We start from the raw sequence: 21638 nt of genomic DNA on the forward strand, positions 1-21638 counted from the left end.
GGACACACGCTCTTTCATTTATTCAATAAACAATTTATTATCATCATTATTATTATTTTGCTGTTGTTTCAAAAAACTGTAATGTCTTTTGATTATGGGGAGGGTTGGGAACGATAAGTGTTTCTATCATATTATATTAGTAAGGCTTGAAGCTTACGCTGCTATTCTGAACCAATAATCGGAAACAGAAAGCTGTTAAAGGATAAATCAATGATTTGTCTGACTCCATTATAATTAATCTGACTCCATTAAAGTTGTTATCATCATTGATAAATCTCAACACCTTAAAGCAGGCAAAGTTGTTTAAGTTTGATTAAGTTTAAATATACTTACTGTATAGAGAAACTAACATATGAACATATGAGCTGTGTAACAAAGCCATTGTTAGCATATGCACTGATGTGTGGGAGATGCAGAGTAAAAGCCATTTTCCCCGATCAATAGTTACCTTTCCTTATTATACCCTGAGCATAGCATTGTCAAATATGAGTGAAAATTAACCCTCAAAACCAGCTAAACATCAAAGCAAAGTTGAGAAGATAAAGTGGGGGAGAAGTATATTAACATACTTCCCTTAGGCCATGACTCAACAATAGTAAACAGATTGTACATTGAAATACAACAATGTCTCTGTTGATTTCATCACTACAACGCTGAAGTCATAAACTGTCAAATGACACCAAACATGACAAAGTTATAAGAAAGGAATTCACAAGCATATTATTTGTCTATCATGAAAAGCATGTGGTTAAGCAAATGGCAGAGATGTGAATTGGAGCTGTGAGGAACTCTGCCATGCAAGGAGGACCCTTCCCATGCTTGGAATGTCTCAGTAGTCCTTTATTAGCATAGAAGGAATAGTATATATTATATTCTCAGCTTACAATATTTCTCCGTTTTTTTATTTTTATTTTTACTTTTTGTAAAAGTTTAACAAACAGAAAAATATGTCTGGTTACTGAAAATCACAAAGTAAAGTAAAAAAAGTTTATTTTTTTACCGCAAGACGTGATGAATACATCGTGAGCTTGTTTGTGTGGTGCGTGATGGAAAGAAGCACCTCCTGCTGTTGCTTTTCCACCTGTAATCTTGATTAATTGTGACTTTTCCCCAGGACAAGGACAAACTCAGTTTAAAATCTGGATATTTGCCTGCAAGATCTGTTACTGTCACGAAATCACGTTTCCTATATGTGATATTCATGCAGGTTTTCCCTTTATTTACACTTTTGGGTTTCATTATGTCCCCTCTGCTTCAAGCAACTTTTAGATGAAATGATATATTGTTTGGGCGGGTCGTGTAAAATGCAGTACAGATAATGATTAATGAGTTGCCAGTGCAATTTATTATTTTACAGATTCATTTATTAAAGTGATCTGCATTTTAAAAACCTCACATTCATATTAGTTACTCTTGATGAATTACATGATTAAAATGTTTTCACACATCTGCATTTACTCATTCATTCATTTTCCTTTGCCTTAATCCCTTATTTATCAGGGGTCGCCACAGTGGAATGAACCGCCAACTATTTCAGCACATGTTTTTTTCTGCAGTGGATACCCTACCAGCCGTATTCCAGTACTGGAAAACACCCATGCACTCTCACATTCACACACACACTCACTACAGCCAATTTAGTTCATCCACCTATATCGCATGTCTTCGAACTGTGGGGGAAACCAGAGCACCCGGATGAAACCCACGCCAACACGGGGAGAACATGCAAACTCCACACATAAATGCCAACTGCTTTTCTGTCAGCCAGCGGCACATGTGGGGATCGCAGCATGGGATGCTATTATTGTTTCTACAAAATGCCTCTGAAAAAAAAAGGTGCTCAACACAACAGAGAACAGAGAACAAAGAACATGCGTCTCACACACACCAGCATCAGGTTGAGAAAAAAATTAAATTAATTCAATTAAACGCACAAAGACTTAATATATTTATATTAAAACTTATATTATGACATTTAATGTTTGTGTCTGTACAAATATATACAGAAATATATACAGATATACATATTTTGGAGTCAAATATTATCCAAAGCGACTTACAAATAAAAACAATAGAAATAATCTATAGAACAAGAGCAAATGTATATATAAAAAATACAAAATTATATTATATATTATATATTATAAAGCTATGCAAAATAATATATGTGTTATGAATTTGATACAATGATATAAAAATTGCAATATTATAATACATATATTACAATAATTGTATAATATTATATTCCCTGATAAATATGCATATAATTACTATATTAAATTAAATTAAATTAAATTAAATTAAATTAAATTAAATTATATTATATTATATTATATTATATTATATTATATTATATTATATATATTATATTTATTATATTATATTATATTATATTATATTATATTATATTATATTATATTATATTTATTGTATTATATTATACATTATCTTATATTATATTATATTATATTATATTATATTATATTATATTATATTATATTTATTATATTATATTATATTATATTATATATTATATTATATTATATTATATTATATTATATTATATTATATTATATTATATTATATTATATTTATTATATTATATTATATATTTATTATATTTATTATATTATATTATATTATATTATATTATATTATATTATATTATATTATATTATATTATATTATATTATATTATATTTTATCATATTATATTATATTATACCACCATGATAAATGAAATATACATGTCAATATATATAAAAAAAATATATAACATATCCCACTGCAAGAACAAAGACTACAATATATCTGCCTAGCAACCAAAAAGACAAACAAAATCCTGTGGCCAATAGCAGAGTCTGCTGGCATAATGAGAATGCAACGGGTGTCTCTTGCACTAGACTTGCATCAGACTCTGAAAAACTGTTCAACTGCTGCCCATATAAACAAGTGATGCGTCTGAAGTGTGAATAACCCTGACAAAAAACATGTCGTGAAGCACATCTTCAGATTCACAGACCTGCCAGAGGATTTCCTTAAGATTGAGTGTCGTTATTGCTGCAAGCCTGCATGCCTTAAAATACAGAAGAGTCTTATGAAAGAATCAATCTTTTTAATCAGACTTTTTCTACATTGATCATGTTACAATGTATTGGTATACAATCTGCTTTATAAAACAGTTTAGCATTAGATTAATCGTTAAATTGATTATTAGCTGTTATAAACATAAAATGAGGTTAAAATAAAGCAAAAATCTCATGATATACAGTTGAGGGCAATTATTCACTCTCCAATATTTATAAGTGATATTTAACTAATTAAGGACATTTTCACAGTATTTCCTATAATATTTTTTTCTTCAAACTATTTTAAGGTTAAAATTATTAGCCCCCTTATGCAATATTTTTGTTCGATAGTCTACAGAACAAACCATCATTATACAAAACCCTAACTTGCCTAATTAACCTGATTAAGCCTTTAAATGTCACTTCAATGTATTGTGTACTATCATGATGGCAAAGATAAAAGAAATCAGTTATTAGAAATCTTTTTTTTTTTAATCCTCTCTCTGTTAAACAGAAGTATAAAGAAAGACTATAAAATAATGCAAATTTAATAGGAGGGTTAATAATTCAACTATTCACAGTATAACATCATCATAAAATTATTATTTATACATAATAAAATATTATGAAGGCGAGGCAGTGGCGCAGTAGGTAGTGTTGTCGCCTCACAGCAAGAAGGTCGCTGGGTCGAACCTCGGCTCAGTTGGCGTTTCTGTGTGGAGTTTGCATGTTCTCCTTGCCTTCGCGTGGATTTCCTCCGGGTGCTCCGGTTTCCCCCACAGTCCAAAGACATGCGGTACAGGTGAATTGGGTAAGCTAAAATTGTCCGTAGTGTATGAGTGTGTGTGAATGTGTGTGTGGATGTTTCCCAGAGATGGGTTGCGGCTGGAAGGGCATCCGCTGCGTAAAAACTTGTTGGATAAGTTGGTGGTTCATTCCGCTGTGGCGACCCCGGATTAATAAAGGGACTAAGCCAACAAGAAAATGAATGAATGAAAATATTATGAAGATGACTCGATAAAGGCGACACGGTGGCGCCTTACAGCAAGAAGGTGGCTGGGTCAGCTGGCGTTTCTATGTGGAATTTGCATGTTCTCCCCGTGTTGGCGTGGGTTTCCACCAGGTGCTCCGGTTTCCCCCACAAGTCCAAAGACATGTGGTATAGGTAAATTGAATAAGCTAAAATGGCCGTAGTGTATGTGTGAAAGATGTTTTGATGTTATGTTTATGGATGTTTCCCAAGGATGAGTTGCAGCTGAAAGGGCATCCGCTGCGTAAAACATATGCTGATAAGTTGGTAGTTCATTCTGCTGTGGCGACACCTGATTAATAAAGGGACTAAGCCAAAAAAAATTTAATTAATAAATGAATGAATTAATTAATAAATGATTCAATAAAAATGTTTAAAATAAAAACATTTAAAAATCGTTAATATGAAATCATTAATCATTATTAATTTTAACCAAAATAAATGACAAAATAAACAATAATTTAAATATATTAATACAATGTAATACAATTAAACTGAAAAGCTGAATTGGAAGTGGCCATTAAAAACTGTTTTAATATAAATATATATATATATATATATATATATATATATATATATATATATATATATATATATATATATATATATATATATATATATATATATATATTCATTCATTCAATTTCTTTTTGGCCTAGTCCCTTTATTAATCATATAATGGAATGAACCACCAACTTATACAGTTGAAGTCAGAATTATTAGCCCCCCTTTACATTTTTTTCTTATTTAAATATTTCCTAAATTATGTTTAACAGAGCAAGGAAACTTTGACAGTATGTCTGATAATATTTTTTCTTCTAGTGAAATTTTTATTAGTTTTATTTTGGCTAAAATAAAAGCAGTTTTTAATTTTTTAAAAAACATTTTAAGTTCTAAATTATTAGCCCCTTTAAGCTATATATATTTTCGATAGTCAGAAAATAGACATGGATAGATAGAAATAGATAGACAGAACAAACCATCGTTATACAATAACTTGCCTAATTACCCTAACCTGTCTAGTTATCCAATTTAACCTAGTGAAGCCTTTAAATGTCACTTTAAGCTGTATAGAAGTGTCTTGAAAAATATCTACCATATCATGTACTACCATCATAGTAAAGATAAAATAAAACAGTTATCAGAGATGAGTTATTAAAACGATTATGTTTAGAAATGTGCTACAAAAAACTCTTGGTTAAACAGAAAAAGGGGGGGGGGCTAATAATTCTGATTTCAACTTTACATATTTAAGGCAGTTCATATCCAAATATATACTAAAAATACAAAAACAAATGATAAAAATGGAAAAATTAAGGAATTTACAACTGAAATGTTCTCTGTCATCACGTTTTATTTTAAGGTTGAGTGCATTGTATATTATACACCCTATCATAGGTTCTGGGGATGTTTATTACCTGCTTTTGATGAGCTGACCCAAGCTGACAAAAAAACTATTTGCTCAAATTAAAAAATATAAGTCGTGACACAAGAGTGAGCATCTAATTGCCCAACTTTTCATTTTTAGATTGCTATTTTTTTGCATACACCATTTCCAACAGAAACACAGATCCCGGTTCAGTGCATCAGATGACACCCATCATAACTAACCAGAAAAAACACAGACGTGGCCAAAAAGTGAGTTTAGATTTCATGTGGTTTTTCAATTATAAGCTCTGTAAGATTGTTTCTGGGATTAAAGCATCTCAGCTGGATGTCTTTTTATACTAGGATATTAATATCCCTTATTTAGCACAGTATCTGTGGTTCAAGCCCTCGGTGGCTGTATAAATAGATCATGAGTTGATGCATTAATAACAACAGTCCTGTACAAAGTTTACAAAGGAGCCGTGCACGTGTCGGTACAAATCAAATACAAAAGGGCGTCTTGTCCTTACAGCAATTACAAAGGAGTCCTTCTAAAAAGAGCACAGGAGCATTAAAGAGCCTTTAAATAAAGCTGAACCCCGGCCACAGTCACTGGGTGAGACTGAAGGCTTTATTTATAGACGGCAGAGGAAGATCCAGCTAACCGTAACAGGAAAAGTCCTCTCAGGAACGTAAGGTCAATGGTGCTATCAGCCAGTAACGCAATGTTTTCTGAAAAACAACAATCGCCTGTGGTAAAAACAACATTAGAGTGTATAACAGCCAGAAAAAAACAGATGCCTAATGGATTTGTAAAAGGAGGTCATTTCAAATGTTTGATGCATGATGGAAAACACTTTTATTTTTCCTTAAAACTAGTGTATTATGCTTTTAGAGACCAATTCAGAGCAAATTCCATCAGGTATGTCAATTCAGCTGCTTAGTATTTCATTTGATTGTGTTCTATTAACAGCTGTAGCATCTAAACATGCACCAAAGATCTCTACTAATCTCTACACACTATCAATTGTAGTTCTGAGTTTCTTTCAAAAAATCTAACCCAGGCTCATTCAGATTAAGTATACCTATATACATTTCTGGAGAGCAGCAAATACGTCCCAGGAGCTACGTTTTTTTGCAGCTTTTGTTTTCGCGAATTCACCAAATGCCGCTGTGTATGCTTTTTGAGATTTTAAATTTCTCTCATGAGTGCCATTCGCGACTGCCCATCTTGTGTAAATCCATCAGAGGCTGTCGCCGACTGACTGATCGACTGATCCACCTCCTCCTTCCCTAAACCCAACCGATAGTGTTTTCAAAAGCAATCCAGAAAAAAGCCCTCGCATCAGCATATTTCAGATATTTTTCAGATTCAGATTTTCAGCAGTTTTCAAATTTTACCACATTCTCACCCTGTTATTTACGTGTTCACTTGTTTATTTTATTTTGTGCAATGTTCTAAACATTCAAACATGCATTTAATATGGATTATACAAGAGTTTTCAGCCACAAAGAGCAGGTCAAAGTTTCAACCATACACTAACCAAACTCAAACTCAAACCAAAAAAAATGTTGAGTTTGATTTACTAAACTAGGAAACAATTCGATTTAGGAAATTTCTCATATGATTACAAATACTAAATTTTGAAGTTGAAAGATTCAACCAGCAATTTTAGTAAAACACACTCAACACTATACATATAAAAGGCTTTTTTAGGGATGGCAAATTAAAGACGCCACTCATATGGAGAATTAAGTCATGTAAACTGCTCACGTGTGAGAGTAAACAGGGTGTAAAAATCTTGATAGCTCTGTAAGTCTTGTCTAGAAAATCTGATCTTTATTTTGAATATTATATTGAATTCAAGTCAGGTTATTGGCTGGGCCATTCTACAGCTTGATTTTCTTTCTCTGAAAGCAGTTGAGAGTTTCCTTGGCTGTGTTTTGGATCATTGTCTTGCTGAAATGTTCACCCTGGTTTCATCTCCATCATCCTGCTAATGTAGATGTTGGACTGAAGCAGCTAATATTCATTTACAATGATGAAGGGCAGAGGATGGCTGAAGAACTACTGAGAGATTTCAGCTGCTGGGCTTTCACTGCCTTTCTACACCTCTCTTTCTTCATGTGTTCAATACTTTTTCCCTGTGTCATTTCATTTTATTGCACATAACGTCATTTGTAAATTAACTAGATTTGGTTTCTTTGCATATATGGATATCCTTGGCTGTTATCAACATCTGCTGAAAATTTTAAGTCAACAGCACTTTTACAAATATGCTTTGTGAGAAAAATGGTGACGTGTTCAATACTTCTTTCTTATATATATATATATATATATATATATATATATATATATATATATATATATATATATATATATATATATATATATATAATTAAAAAACAAAATAGTTATGCTTAAAACTGTTTTAATATATATATATATATATATATATATATATATATATATATATATATATATATATATATATATATATATATATATATATATATATATTAAAACAGTTTTAAGCATAACTATTTTGTTTTTTAATTTACCAACATGTTGCTGACCAATGGCTAAATCATATAGGTATAAAGCGTCAAAAACTTTTAATGACATCAAATTTTTTAGCTGCAAACCAGTCATTCTTTTTATGTACAGAAAAACTACACTAAATCTAAAATATATGTATTGTAACTTTGACCCATCTTTGACCCAAACACAACAAATATTACGTGCATGCATTTATACATATTCTTTTTCTTTCAAAGTATTTGCCATTTCTGAAATAATTTGTAGAAATTACTATCAATTTTAGAGTGAAAACGTTTCTAGATTACTGTACACTAAATTGTTTTCAATCAGTAGAACATGGGCTCAACCATGCATAAAAGAGCCATTTATGCTTGATAATTATAGTCTTAATATTAACAGGAAATATTTACACATAGAAAATAATCATTGTTAACCAAAACCTTTAAACTGTTTTCAAATGCTTACAGATCTGTGATTGGATTACATTTAAATAGCACCAAATTGGAGTTTAGCCAGTCATGTTTAGCCACAAGTCTCTAGCAAACAGAACACATCCAGAACGAAAGCGAATGATCTTAACAGACTCTCTAAATCAAGCTCCGTCATGTCTCTAGGAGTTTATATTTATCCCAGTCTTATGAAATAGCCATTTCTGACCCGCTGAAGCTATTAAGCTGGCTCTAATGTAGTTATGTTGTTGTCAGTGTGTCTCCTGTTGATGTGCCTGACCGGTGGCAAACGGAGCAGCATGATCTTCTCATGAGGAGCCGAGGAACACATTACATTGTGCTAATGGTCAACAGTGTGTGATTACATGGATAATGTTGACAGCTGAGCTCAGAAAGCAGAAGAACATATTATCAGATTTGCTCAAACTGAGGTTGCCTTGGCAAAAAATACCCAGTTTATGTTGCAGAAAGGAAGAAAAGAAACAATAAGTAGGGCTAGACAGAATCTGTGGATCCTTTTTGTGAAATAAAAATGGGAATGATTCTGACAGAGATAAAATAAACATAAAATAAAAAAAGCAACTTAATTTTTATTTAAGGTTTGCAATTAAAATCCAATTAGAATCACTTGTTTGGTAAACAAAGCTACAGTTGGTTTCATAAGGCGTTCGCTGAAAGACAGAAATACTAATTTAGAAATTGTATTGTACATAAATTATTGACATATTTGCATTTTATTCAATAATAATAATTCAAGAGTTTGCCCTTAGCTGATGATTGATTATGATGCGTGTTTGGCATGCTGTCCCAGGAGAGACCCCTGAGGTCATGAGATCCTTGAGTCCGGGGCTCCCTCCCGTTGCAGGACGAGAACTTCCATGCTTGAAAATGGTTAATGTAGATTATGCATAGCTATGGAGAGTGTATGCCGAAATCAACGCTTGTCTATGATGTCAATTTAGATTTGTCAATTTACTTGTGTTACAAGTTTTTAGTCTGTGGATGGAAAACTGAGAGCCCAGAAACCCACGAAAACATGGGGAGAACATGCAAACTCAGAAATGCCGACTTGGCCAGGTAAAGATCTGAGCCAGTGACATTCTTGCTGTGAGGCAATGATGCTAAGCATTGAGCCTCCGTGCTGCCCTGACAAAAAAAGGGGAGGAGTCAGGGTGGAAGGGGGGATTCTACACGGCAAAGATGGCTAAGGTAAGATACTCTGGTCATTTATAGTGGTCTAGGAATCGTCTGATTGGTGAATTGTGCGGTAGCTGATGAGGGAGCAGCTGCTATCAATTATAAGCGCATGCTCCTCTCGAAATTAGTTTAGAAATAAACTTTAAATGGGGTGGCACAGTGGCACAGTGGCTCAGTGGTTAGCATTGTTGCCTCACAGCATTAAGGTCGCTGGTTTAAGTCCTGGCTGGGTCAGCTGGCATTTCTGAGTTTGCATGTTCTCCCCATATTTGTATGGGTTTCCCCCACGGTCCAAAGACATGTGATATTGGTGAATTGACTAAAACTAAATTGGCTGCAGTGTGTGAATATGTGTAGGTGTTTCCCAGTACTGGGTTGCAGCTGGATAGGCATCGACTCCATAAAACATATTCTAGAATAGTTGGCGGTTCATTTCGCTGTGGCAACCCTGATAAATGATTTACTAAGCCACAGAAAAATGAATAAATATTGTTGTAAAGCATCCTATAGAAAATAATCATCTGTGAGAAATCTATGAGGTGGCGTGTACTCATTTATGCCAAGCACCATTGTAATAACACAACATAAATAAACTCATTGCATGTTTTGTCCATAAATAAACACTATGCACCAAATGGAGTCCGTCCAAAACATCTTCAACCCTATTGTCTTCCAAATAAAAACACTCATTGGTCACAAAAAAAAAGAGCAAGCATGCTCTGCTATTTATATCCCATCTATCTTGTCTATCTCTTTCTTCTGAGCTCTGTAAGTCTGGCTTCCTTGGCAACCTACTCTTTGTTGTCTGTGGCACTGGTTCAAGTCAAAAGTGTGAGGAGCTTATCAGACATACAGACGGCTGTATGTTCACAGTCCCCGATGAGACGTTCACAGTCCCCGATGAGCCAGGAGCTACTGAATATGTGGATGAAGGTTTTGTTTTTATTGCTATATATCATCAGAGTTAAGTAAAATAATCATTTATGAGCTCTTTGTTTGAGTTTTAGTGTTACACCCTGCTGAGGACAATGAACTTAATAATACTTCTGGCACATCCAGTACAGTTGAAGTCAGAATTATTCGCCCTCCTGTGATTTCTTTTTTTTTCTTTTTCAAATATTTCTTAAATGATGTTTAACAGAGCAAGGGATTTTGACAGTATTTCCTATAATATTTTGTCTTACAGAGAAAGTCTTATTTGTTGTATTTTAGCTAGAATTAAAGCCGTTTTGAAAAAAAAAATTAAGGACAAAATTATAAGCCCCTTTAAGCTACATTTTATACATTGACTTGCCTAATAGCCCTAACATGACTAATTCACCTACTTATCCTATTCAAGCCTTTAAATTGCAGAAAAAAAGAGAGAAAGAAAGAAAGAATAAAATAAATAAATAAACAAACAAACAATTAAATAAATAAATAATAAAGTAAAATTAAGTAGAAAGAAAAGAAAGAAAGAAAAAAAGAAAGATTAAAATAAGGTAAGAAGGAAAGAAGGGGGAAAAGAAAGAAAGAAAGAAAGAAAGAAAGAAAGAAAGAAAGAAAGAAAAGAAAGAATAAATAAATAACAAACAAATACATAAATAAATAATAAAGTAAAATTAAGTAGAAAGAAAAAAAAGAATAAAAGAATAAAATAAAAAAGAAAGAAAGAATAAAAAAAAGAAAGAAAGAAAGAAAGAAAGAAAGAAAGAAGAAAAGAAGGGAAAAGGAGAAAGAAAGAATAAAAGAAAGAAAGAAAGAAAGAAAGAAAGAAAGAAAGAAAGAAAGAAAGAAAGAAAGAAAGAAAGAAAGAAAGAAAGAAAGAAAGAAGGGAAAAGGAGAAAGAAAGAATAAAAGAAAGAAAGAAAGAAAGAAAGAAAGAAAGAAAAAAAAGAAAGAAAGAAAGAAAGAAAGAAAGAAAGAAAGAAAGTAGGGAGGAAGGAAGCAAGGAAGGAAGGAAGGAAGGAAGGAAGAAGGTATGAAATTACACAATATGTTAACGTAATCCCCTTAAATGTAAAATGTACAGAGTTTTTGTACTGTATATACATAAAAAGCAAAATGTTTCTCAAAGTTTCTCATTCTGCAATAAAGGTTGCAGCAGTCAGTGCCAGTGGCTTTAATGTGTTGTACAACAGAAAAATTCAATGGGGGGTTCCCTGTAGAGCCATCTGGGGGATTATGTCCACAGATGAAGGTCAGAGAACCAGCAGGTCAAAGGGTAAAGAGGCTCAAGCCTAGGGTTAAATCTCAGTTAGTGAACCCACTAAGAGAACTGCACTTCATATAATGCACAATGAATATTCAAAGTGCTTTACATAAACAAGAATAAAGAAATACAAGTATAAAAAACAAAGTATAAAAACGATTTAAAACAGATTAAAATGTGTTCAAACAGGTCAAACAAGTAATGAAAAAAAGGAAAGATTATAAATAATAGTGTGATCTGTCGGACATAGCACAGTACTCATTCAGTAAAGGCACAGCTAATCAGTGTTTTAAATATGATTTGAATGTGCCTAATGTTGGAGCACATCTGATATTTTCTGGAAGCTGAGTCCAGCAGCGGAGGCGTAGTAGGCGTATTCAACCTGCTCTGACTGAACTCTTAGGGCTCTATTTTAACAATCTAGTCTATAGTGCATGGCGCAAAAGAATTAAGGGCATGTCTGAATCTACTTTTGCTATTTTAAGAATGGAAAAATACGCTCTGCGCCCCAGCACATGGTCTAACAGGGTTGTGCCTATTCTCTTAATGAGTTTTGGGTGTGTTTTGAGCATAACGTGCATTAAATCAGTCAGAGTCTCATCTCCTTTTCTCTTTAAGAGTCAGTTGTGTCACGCCGAGGTGCAATCACTTATTACATGACAGACTTTGAGTGGATAAACCGAACGCTTCACTAGTGAGAAAACAGTTAAACAGACCATCTGCAGCGAGGATAGGATAAGGCTCTTTACTTTCATGGATAAGGAAACAGTGTTTTAAGCACTCCACTGAAGACATCCATCAGCCTAAATATTTAATTTTGTCTGTTAAGCACAAAGATTTGTTTTGAAAACTATTTCTAAACTCAGTTTTAATTTCCAGCAAACAATTAAATAAACAATAATAATGAAGTTTATTTAAGTTATTTCCAAACACAAGTCCTATGCCCCATATAGTGACGCATACATCTCCAAAACCCAACAGGTGGACAAATCTAAACTTGTTTTTATTAAAACAAATAAAAAAATTATATGCATATAATAAATAATACTGCAAATAATAATAACATTATACAAACACAAATTGTCCTGAATAAACTGAAAAAGCCTCCTAACATGAGGCATGGGGGGCATGAGAAAATAATCTTTTTTGTAACGTTTTAATCCTTTAATTTTCATGTGTAATGGTATTTGTGTGTTGTTGTACATCTTGTGTGTATTAAGCAATGTGTAAGCGTTTTGACCTGCTTTAGAATTTAGACCAGTTTTCAGTTGGTCAATGGTGCAGTCTATTTCAGTTCCTCAAAATAGCAGCGTGCCGAAAACGCACCTTAACACACCTCCTTTATAGACCAGCATGCTATTAAGTTCACAAAGTGGCGCAAATCAATTTGCTATTTAAACAACGCAAAATGTGAAAATTACAGTTGCACTGGTCTGAAAATAGCAACAAATTGTCTTATGCCTTATTGCACCGGTTGTATGATAGGACCCTTGGAATTTAGGCCCTGTTAGTTTGTATTCAGTGAGCATATCTGTAATGTAATGAGGCCATTTCGTGATTTATAGAAAACAGATATAAAAACAGGGCTCAATGCATTTGGTCTATTTGCGTTTTGTCAAACGTTTACATTCATGCTACTTCAGAAAACCAATTCCACTGTGGAGTATTTGCCACTGAGGGCTGGATTAAAAGTAAAGAGCCTCTTGCCCTTGTTGTTTGCATGCTTGAGTACAATTGAGCTGCATATTTGTGTAAACTCACCACAATGGTTAAGTGTGCAAAAGGAACGTCGTTATCAGATCCTTTCCATTTTTTTCAAGGGGCTGATGGGAATTCTTCCAATGCCAGTGAGGTAAAGTATCTTAATTAGCAAAGCACCTCTGACCTCCCTCTGTTATCCTGAAATAAAGCGAGCGCAAGAGTTTCCTCTTTGCACAGCTCCAAACCTGACCTCAGTAGGACCTTTTCTTTGTCATCTCCGAAACACAGGCTAATGGATGAGGCGCTTTGTTTAGGAACATTTGGGTTCTACTAAATATGGCATGGTTCAGTTATGATGCATAATGGGAGTGGTGCCATTTGGGGCCAATTCTGCAATTTGGGGCCACATATCTGCTCGATAGTATTCTGGTGTAAATACGCAATCAGTCTGAGTTTCCTGACAAACCATCCTTTAAAGGGATAGTCCTCTCATAAATTAAAAGAAGATATTTTGAAGAGTGTTGTCAACCGTCGAGTTTTGTTTCCCATTGACCTCCACTATACTCTAAAAAAATGTGAAAAATGTGTAAACAAAATCCGTAAATAAGTAGAATTTAATTTTGGGTCTTTTCAATTTAATTATGGGGCCTTCCAAAAACTTTTAACCTTGAAAATTTGAAAAAAAGTGACTTTTATTTGCAATTTTAATCGCTTACAGTAATATGTTGTCTGTGTTGGTGTTATATATTACAGTACAAAACCTTATTTCTCTATACTGTATATTATTTTTTTAGACGTTATATTACTTCAAACTACTAAAATGTCAATAGAAGTCACTTTTATAACTTTAGAGTTAACATCAAAAGTCAACAGAGCAGAAATCAAGCTCCCATAATGCAATTCACAATCGTAAATAAGCAGAAAACACTTGTAAATGTAGAAACTGTTAATTAACATTTTTTTTTTATTTTTTATTTTTTTTTTTTACAGTGTCTTTAATTTAAGTACATTTTTATATTGGATTAAGTTATTTTTTTGTTTCCGGTTTTACCTTGTTTTATGTAGTTTGCCTTAAAGCAAAAAATGAACCCTCTAGGTAAACTTAAAAACATTATTTTTTGTCAAAGTAATATTATTATTCGAAGGCAGCAGTTTTCATATCATGTGACCTCATGAAAAAAGGTACTGTTTATGTGCTCTCAGTTTTTATGTATGTCTAATGTGAGTTTGATTACCATCTTGCCTGACATTTTAAGCCACACTGAAAGCAGCAGAAGATAGTTTACCTTATTATTCAAAATAAAATAACTAGCAATAGCATAGACTAACATCATATGTGTTTAGTTTAGGGCAAAGTACAACTTTACTTGGATTTAGATTTTAAGTTAAACCAAAGTAATTCAATTAGTTAATCGTGTATTTATATATATACTATATACTGATACAGTAATGTAATATATATATATATATATATATATATATATATATATATATATATATATATATATATATATATATATATATATATATATATATTACATTACTGTATCAGTTAATGTCAACGTATTTTTTAAATGGGCAGAATAAATATTTTAATTAATATTAAAATACATTTTTAATTTTCAACCAAGTCAAAACTATAATAAGAGGGTAATTTATAAATTTAGCTAAAGTAAATTACACCATTTTTTAGATTGGTCTTAAAAGAGTGATCTCTATTAAATATTTTTATTTTATACAATTACTATTTTTGGATTTAGATTAAATTTAATTTAATTGTTTGAACCAGTCAAATTATACTTTGAGAAAAAACAAAGCTGTAACAAATTAATTGGTTCAAAGTGTAATTTTTTTCAGTGTGTGGACAAAAAAAAACTTTTAGGGCTTTTCTCTAATTCTAATTCTCTAATTCTCTATTTCCTTTTGTGTTTTGCAGAAGAAATCAAGTTATCCAGGTCTGGAACAACATTTCACAATTAAAATTGTCTGGTGAACTAATGCTAAATCTGCTGTGAACATGTTGAACAAAATCAGTGTGGCTTGAAATATATTTTAGCTCCAGACACAATGTGATTAGGCGTCAAATAGGATGATGGTGTACAATAAAGCAATTGTTGCACATCAGTGTGCAATAGGCTGTAAGGGCAAACTATAGGCTTCCCCCAACTGCTGAGTTCAACAATAAACCAGAGATCAGCCTTTTACTGCTGAACATGATCTCAGCCTATCAGAGAAGTCTTTCACTAAAGACATCAGCTTATCAAAACAGAGCTCTTCCTATCGCTGAGCTATCACTATAGAGATCAGCCTATTAAACAGCTATTCCTATTGCTGAGCTATCACTATAGATACCAGCCTATGAAAAACAGCTCTATCACTATTAACATCAGCCTATCAGAGAAGAATTCTGTCTATTGCTAGATTAGCCTATAAAAAAAATAATTCTATCGCTATAGAGATCAGCCTATCAGAGAAGAATTCTGTCTATCGCTAGATCAGCCTATAAAAAATAATTGTATCACTATAGAGATCAGCCTATCAGAAAATAAATATGTCTATCGTTATAGAAATCAGCCAATTAGAGAAGAACTATGTCTATCACTATAGAGATCAGCCTATCAGAGAATAATTCTGTCTATCACTATAGGGATCAGCCTATCAGAAAATAAATATGTCTATCGCTATAGAAATCAGCCAATCAGAGAAGAATTATGTCTATCACTATAGAGATCAGCCTATCAGAGAATAATTCTGTCTATCACTATAGGGATCAGCCTATCAGAGAATAATTCTGTCTATCGATATAGGGATCAGCCAATCAGAGAATAATTCTGTCTATCGATATAGGGATCAGCCAATCAGAGAATAATTCTGTCTATCGCTATAGAGATCAGCTTATCAGAGAATAATTCTGTCTATCGACAAAGGGATCAGCCAATCAGAGAATAATTCTGTCTATCACTATAGGGATCAGCCTATCAGAGAATAATTCTGTCTATCACTATAGGGATCAGCCAATCAGAGAATAATTCTGTCTATCGCTATAGAGATCAGCTTATCAGAGAAGAATTCTGTCTATCGCTATAGAGATCAGCCAATCAGAGAACAATTCTGTCTATCGCTATAGAGATCAGCCTATCACAGAAGAATTCTGTATATCGATATAGAGATCAGCCAATCAGAGAAGAATTCTGTCTATCAATTTAGGAATCAGCCTATCACAGAAGAATTCTGTCTATTGATATTGGGATCAGCCAATCAGAGAATAATTCTGTCTATCGCTATAGAGATCAGCCTATCAGAATAGAATTCTGCCTATCACTACAGAGATCAGCCTATCAGAGAAGAATTCTGTCTATCGCTATAGAGATCAGCCAATCAGAGAAGAATTCTGTCTATCGATATAGAGATCAGCCAATCAGAGAAGAATTCTGTCTATCACTATAGAGATCAGCCTATCAGAGAATAATTCTGTCAATCGCTATAGAGATCAGCCCATCAGAAAAGAATTATTTCTATTGTTATAGAGGTCACCCTTTCAGAAAACAATTCTGTCTATCGATATAGTTAGCCCATCAGATAATAATTCCTTTCTATTGATCATCCTATCAGAGAAGAGTTCTATCGCTATTGAGAGCTCTGTCAAGTGATCAGCCTATCACAGCAGAGCTCTGCCTATCATACTATTTGCAACTTGCTCATTATACTATTGTACTTCAGTAAATCCTGCTCCAGTTAATCCTATTTACTCACAGCGCTCTCTTACTTGCTTAATACCTGCAGAGTTCAAACTAGTCATGTAAAAAGAAAAAAGAAAATGTGAAAGAGAAAGTAAATGACTGACAAAAAAATTCTTGCCACTCGACAGACAGGTTAAATCAGGCTATAGTGTGTCTTTTTAATATTCATCCAAGTCATAGATATCCAGTCCTGACCTGTATGCAGTGACAGCCGAGGTTGTGTTCTTGTCAGATGTGCCTCCTCTTGTGGTGTTAAAACACAAGCAATAAAAGCAGGGTGATCTTGTGGCTTCTTGTGGATCCTACAACACAAATATGAGAATAAATTAACTTGACTGAAAAAAAAAAAACATTTGATTTGCTTTCCAGCTTCACTGGGATTTCTAAAGTAAGACCACTTTTCCTATTGTCTCTTTCCATCAATTAGAGTGATTCAATACAAAATTCAATCAACAGATTAATGCAGTTCCCCTAGGCCTTGTGTAATACAACTGGCAGACACAGTGGCTATAAAAAAAACTAAACAAAGAGCAAATGCAGATACACAGTGTGTCAGAAGAAACAAACGGAGAAACTCAATTATAAAAGAGCATTTTTAATCGATTTATTATTGAACATTTAGCCAGCGAGCATTACCAACAGATCAGCAGAAGCAGATGGAAATCTCCAAATCCCATTAAAAGAAAAAAAAAAACAGCAGCAGTCATGTAGAAGTGTATTAATGGAGACTCTTCCCAAAGGCTTTTGCAGATTAAGAGAAAGATAGAGAACGCAATTCCATGAAATTCCAATGAATCCCCACCATCTGTCTTTAGATGCATTTAATACCAGATAAGAGGTTGAACATCCCAGCATGCACAACATTGTGAATCAGAGGATGCTTAGCAAATCTTAATCCACATGACCGTTTAATGCAGTCATCGGTTTTAACATACTGTATGCATTCACAAATATTCAGTAAGGACATCTCAGAAAGCACTGGATTTGCAGACAACAATGATAGTGACACCTAGCTGTGGGAACTGACACTGGTTGTTTTGTTGAATACGGTGTGGTTTGAAGTATTTGATGCATGGTCTGTTATATATTAATTTCAGGCTGGATCATGTTCATGTCTCACACCGTGACCTAATTGTCAATCTGAATAGAACACACTGTGAAGAATGTTCCTTTGGCTGGTGTCTTTCTATTCATAAGACGCTTCCTCATAAATATTTGATGAGTCCACAGTACAGTACACTGCACCAGCATGGGCTATGTGAATAAGGCAGGTACATTTTTGCACACTTAAACATGCATTTGTACATACAGTACTGTACATAACTAGCACATGCATATGATGCTACAACTCTTTTGTTTTTTGTCTTGTTTACAAATAAAAATAATCCTAAGCTATATGTTTGCTTGCAAAGCAAAATAAGATATTAATTCTATGAACATTCATCAAATTAAATTAGTTTTAAAACCAGACAAATTCTTGCTTTCTTATTAAACTTCTACATTTTTTCTTAAATTTTGAAACTTGAAATATCCTATACGTAATATTGCATCTTATATAAAGTTTTATTTATATATTCATGAAGATTTAGACAGTATTACTAGAAAACAATACTTAAAACTTGCTGTATTTATGAATTACTTTCTTGTTCTGTTAAGGTACATCTTTAATGGCTCGGAGATTAAATAAAAAAGCAGCAAACTTTAATATATTGGAGAATTATCTCTTCACTAAACTGCATCTGTCCTTTATTAGGCCAAATGACACTTTCAGCATGCAGATATTGCACAAAATCACGCAAAAGCAGTTGGTCTGTACGTCAACAACAGGAAATGCTTATCATTGTGCGGTAAAGGAAGTTGGTATAGTTTAAAATATGTAAAACATTTCAAATATTCTGGAGGTTTGCTTAAGAAAGCTCAGTCCCAGATTTAAAAATATAAAATAAAATAAATAGCAGAATGGCCTTGAGGCATTTGGATGATGAAATGGCGCTGTTATGAACATGTGAAACTAGGTAAGGGTCGGTAGTTGAGCACTGAGTTTAAAATTATAAGCTTTATAAACTAAGAAAAGAGGATTCCTAAACAACAATCTGCACAATCATGCCAAAATTCTCAGACTTATTTTTGATCCACTTTGGTAGTTTGACAAGTATGTAAATGCAGCTCTTTCTAACTTAAATAACTTTAATTAAATAAGTTAAAGTAACACAAACACATTTGTTGTCATATCATTTTTTACAGTGTAGACTTAACCGTTATGTGCTGTTAGGGATGTTTCCATCCACTCTGGGGTGATTTTCAGTGTTTCAGCAAACTGAATCATTTTTGGTGACTTATTTTGATGCATATGTTGGTAAGATGCTTTGAAATAAAAAAAAAAATAATAATAAAAAAACTCAACGATACACTGGGCAAATTTACTAACCTTTTGTTATGTTTGGGATTAAAACATCCACTAAATTAAAGTGCTGTAATAAGGCATTATATATATATATGCCAAAATCTGTTAATCACCCTCAGTCCTGATCAAAACTGCAAAATTGTTTAGAAAGTTACAGGATTTTAACTCTTTAATTGCCAAATTCATGAATAATGTCACTGATTTGGTGAAGAAAACATAAAATCTTCTTCTCTTCAATATAAAAATTAATTGTGGACTTGTTTTTTTTTTAACCTTTTTATCACAGTCTTGGACAATTAGTAACATAATTGCCTTCAATGCATAGTTAGTTTCTGTGCAGCATACGGTTTACATTTTTTCTCTGAATTCACTGTTCATGGCTGTTTTTGTAGACAGATCAAGGAAGTGTGCAAGGGTCACGCTCACACTCTCACTCCATGACAGAAACACATGCTTTAATTTGCTGTTATACTCCATACAACTCCATATAAAACCATAAACTCTTTTTATTTTTTGCACAGGCCTATCTAAAGGGTTAACGATGCCAATTAATGATCAACAGCAAAACTTACAAGTTTCATCTTTTACCAACAGGGAAAACCACCAACAATCAAAAATGCATGATTATATGGAGTCAAGGCTATATGGAGTCAAAAAAGCTTATAATGGAAGTCAATAGGCAAAAACAGCCACCAATAGTAATGTGCACAAGGGTTACTTGACAGTTTAACTGCATATTGAAGTGTAATATTGTATTGTTTTACTTCATAAACCCATCATCAGAACCCGCAAGTATCAATTTTGTTTTGCCCGTATATGTTTTAGGTTCTCAATGTGTCAACTGTTGTCTTGCATTTGATGAATCACCAGGTAACGTCATCTAAAAAAATCTTCATCAATGTTCTACTGAATTTAAAAAGTGTATCTTTGATGGCCTGAGGGCAAGCAACAGCTTTTCATTTTTGGGCTGAACTATGTCTTTAAATTCCAAAAGGGTTTAGAAGTTGTTGTCACTGAGCAATGGGGCGATTACTCAGCTTTCAGAAGTAACAGGCCGAGTTCACATGATGCATGACTCAACACTCTCTTTGTATAATTCAAGCAGTCACAGAAATGCCTGCTGCTGCTCTCCGAGTGTGAAAAACAGCATGCCTCCAGCTTCCAAACCTGCTTTTTTTTGTTTTAGCCACTTGAAATGCACCAGAGTAACAGCGGCAGCCTGCGTTCACAGAAAGCCTTTTTTTCAAGTGGTTCCTCTTGTTTGTCTGCCATTCTCACTGAGCTCTTGATTGCCTCTTATGAAAAGCAATGACACAATCCACTCTGCTTGAGAACTAAAGGCCTCATATTCAAAGGTGAGAATTTCTTATGCTGTTTTAAAAAGCTGCGTGGAGCACGTTTTTTTGACTGTAGATCTTTATTTATACAAGCAACGACTGATGGTTCAGTTTACACAGGAAACGTCTGTGTTCACACTAGTGGCCCTGTTCAGTATGTTCAGTACTTTTATGTTGAGATTCAAAAGTCTGAAAACACAAAGCAAAACAAAGAAGCGTACACAGACTTTTGCTCCAGTGTTTACAAAAAATATCCGAAGAGGTTTTAATAGATTCAAATGTGTTTCTATTTGTTTCTGTTTGACATTTGATTAAAAATTAAAAGATTTCTACAAACAATATAAAATAGTAAACCTTAGGCATAATCTTTTCAACATACTATGGGACATACTACTTCAAAATTTAAATACTATTTAAGATGGAAAGAATTGGGACGCAGCAATTCACTTTCACACGGACTACAATCTCGTCACCATATGGACTACAAATCCTGTCATGCACCTCACACACACACCTGTTCCATTTTTTCAGATGATTATACATACACACACACACACACACAGCTGGGAGCTGCACAAGGACTGTTTACGCAGACTTTTTACACAGCACGC

At 33.3% G+C, this 21638-nt stretch overlaps 1 protein-coding gene across 10 annotated transcripts in view; it reads right to left on the reverse strand.

The window, feature by feature from the left end:
- Positions 1-21638, reverse strand: part of xxylt1 (xyloside xylosyltransferase 1) — a 235678-nt gene that overhangs the window by 51202 nt on the left and 162838 nt on the right. For all 10 annotated transcript variants that reach the window (XR_012387266.1, XR_012387265.1, XR_012387263.1 and 7 more), the window contains one exon: positions 17482-17588. The gene's annotated coding sequence lies outside the window, so the exon portion shown is untranslated. The remainder of the gene's footprint in view (positions 1-17481; positions 17589-21638) is intronic.

Source organism: Danio rerio, chromosome 11 (genome assembly GCF_049306965.1).
Source record: "Danio rerio strain Tuebingen ecotype United States chromosome 11, GRCz12tu, whole genome shotgun sequence".
Classification (NCBI taxonomy): Eukaryota; Metazoa; Chordata; class Actinopteri; order Cypriniformes; family Danionidae; genus Danio; species Danio rerio.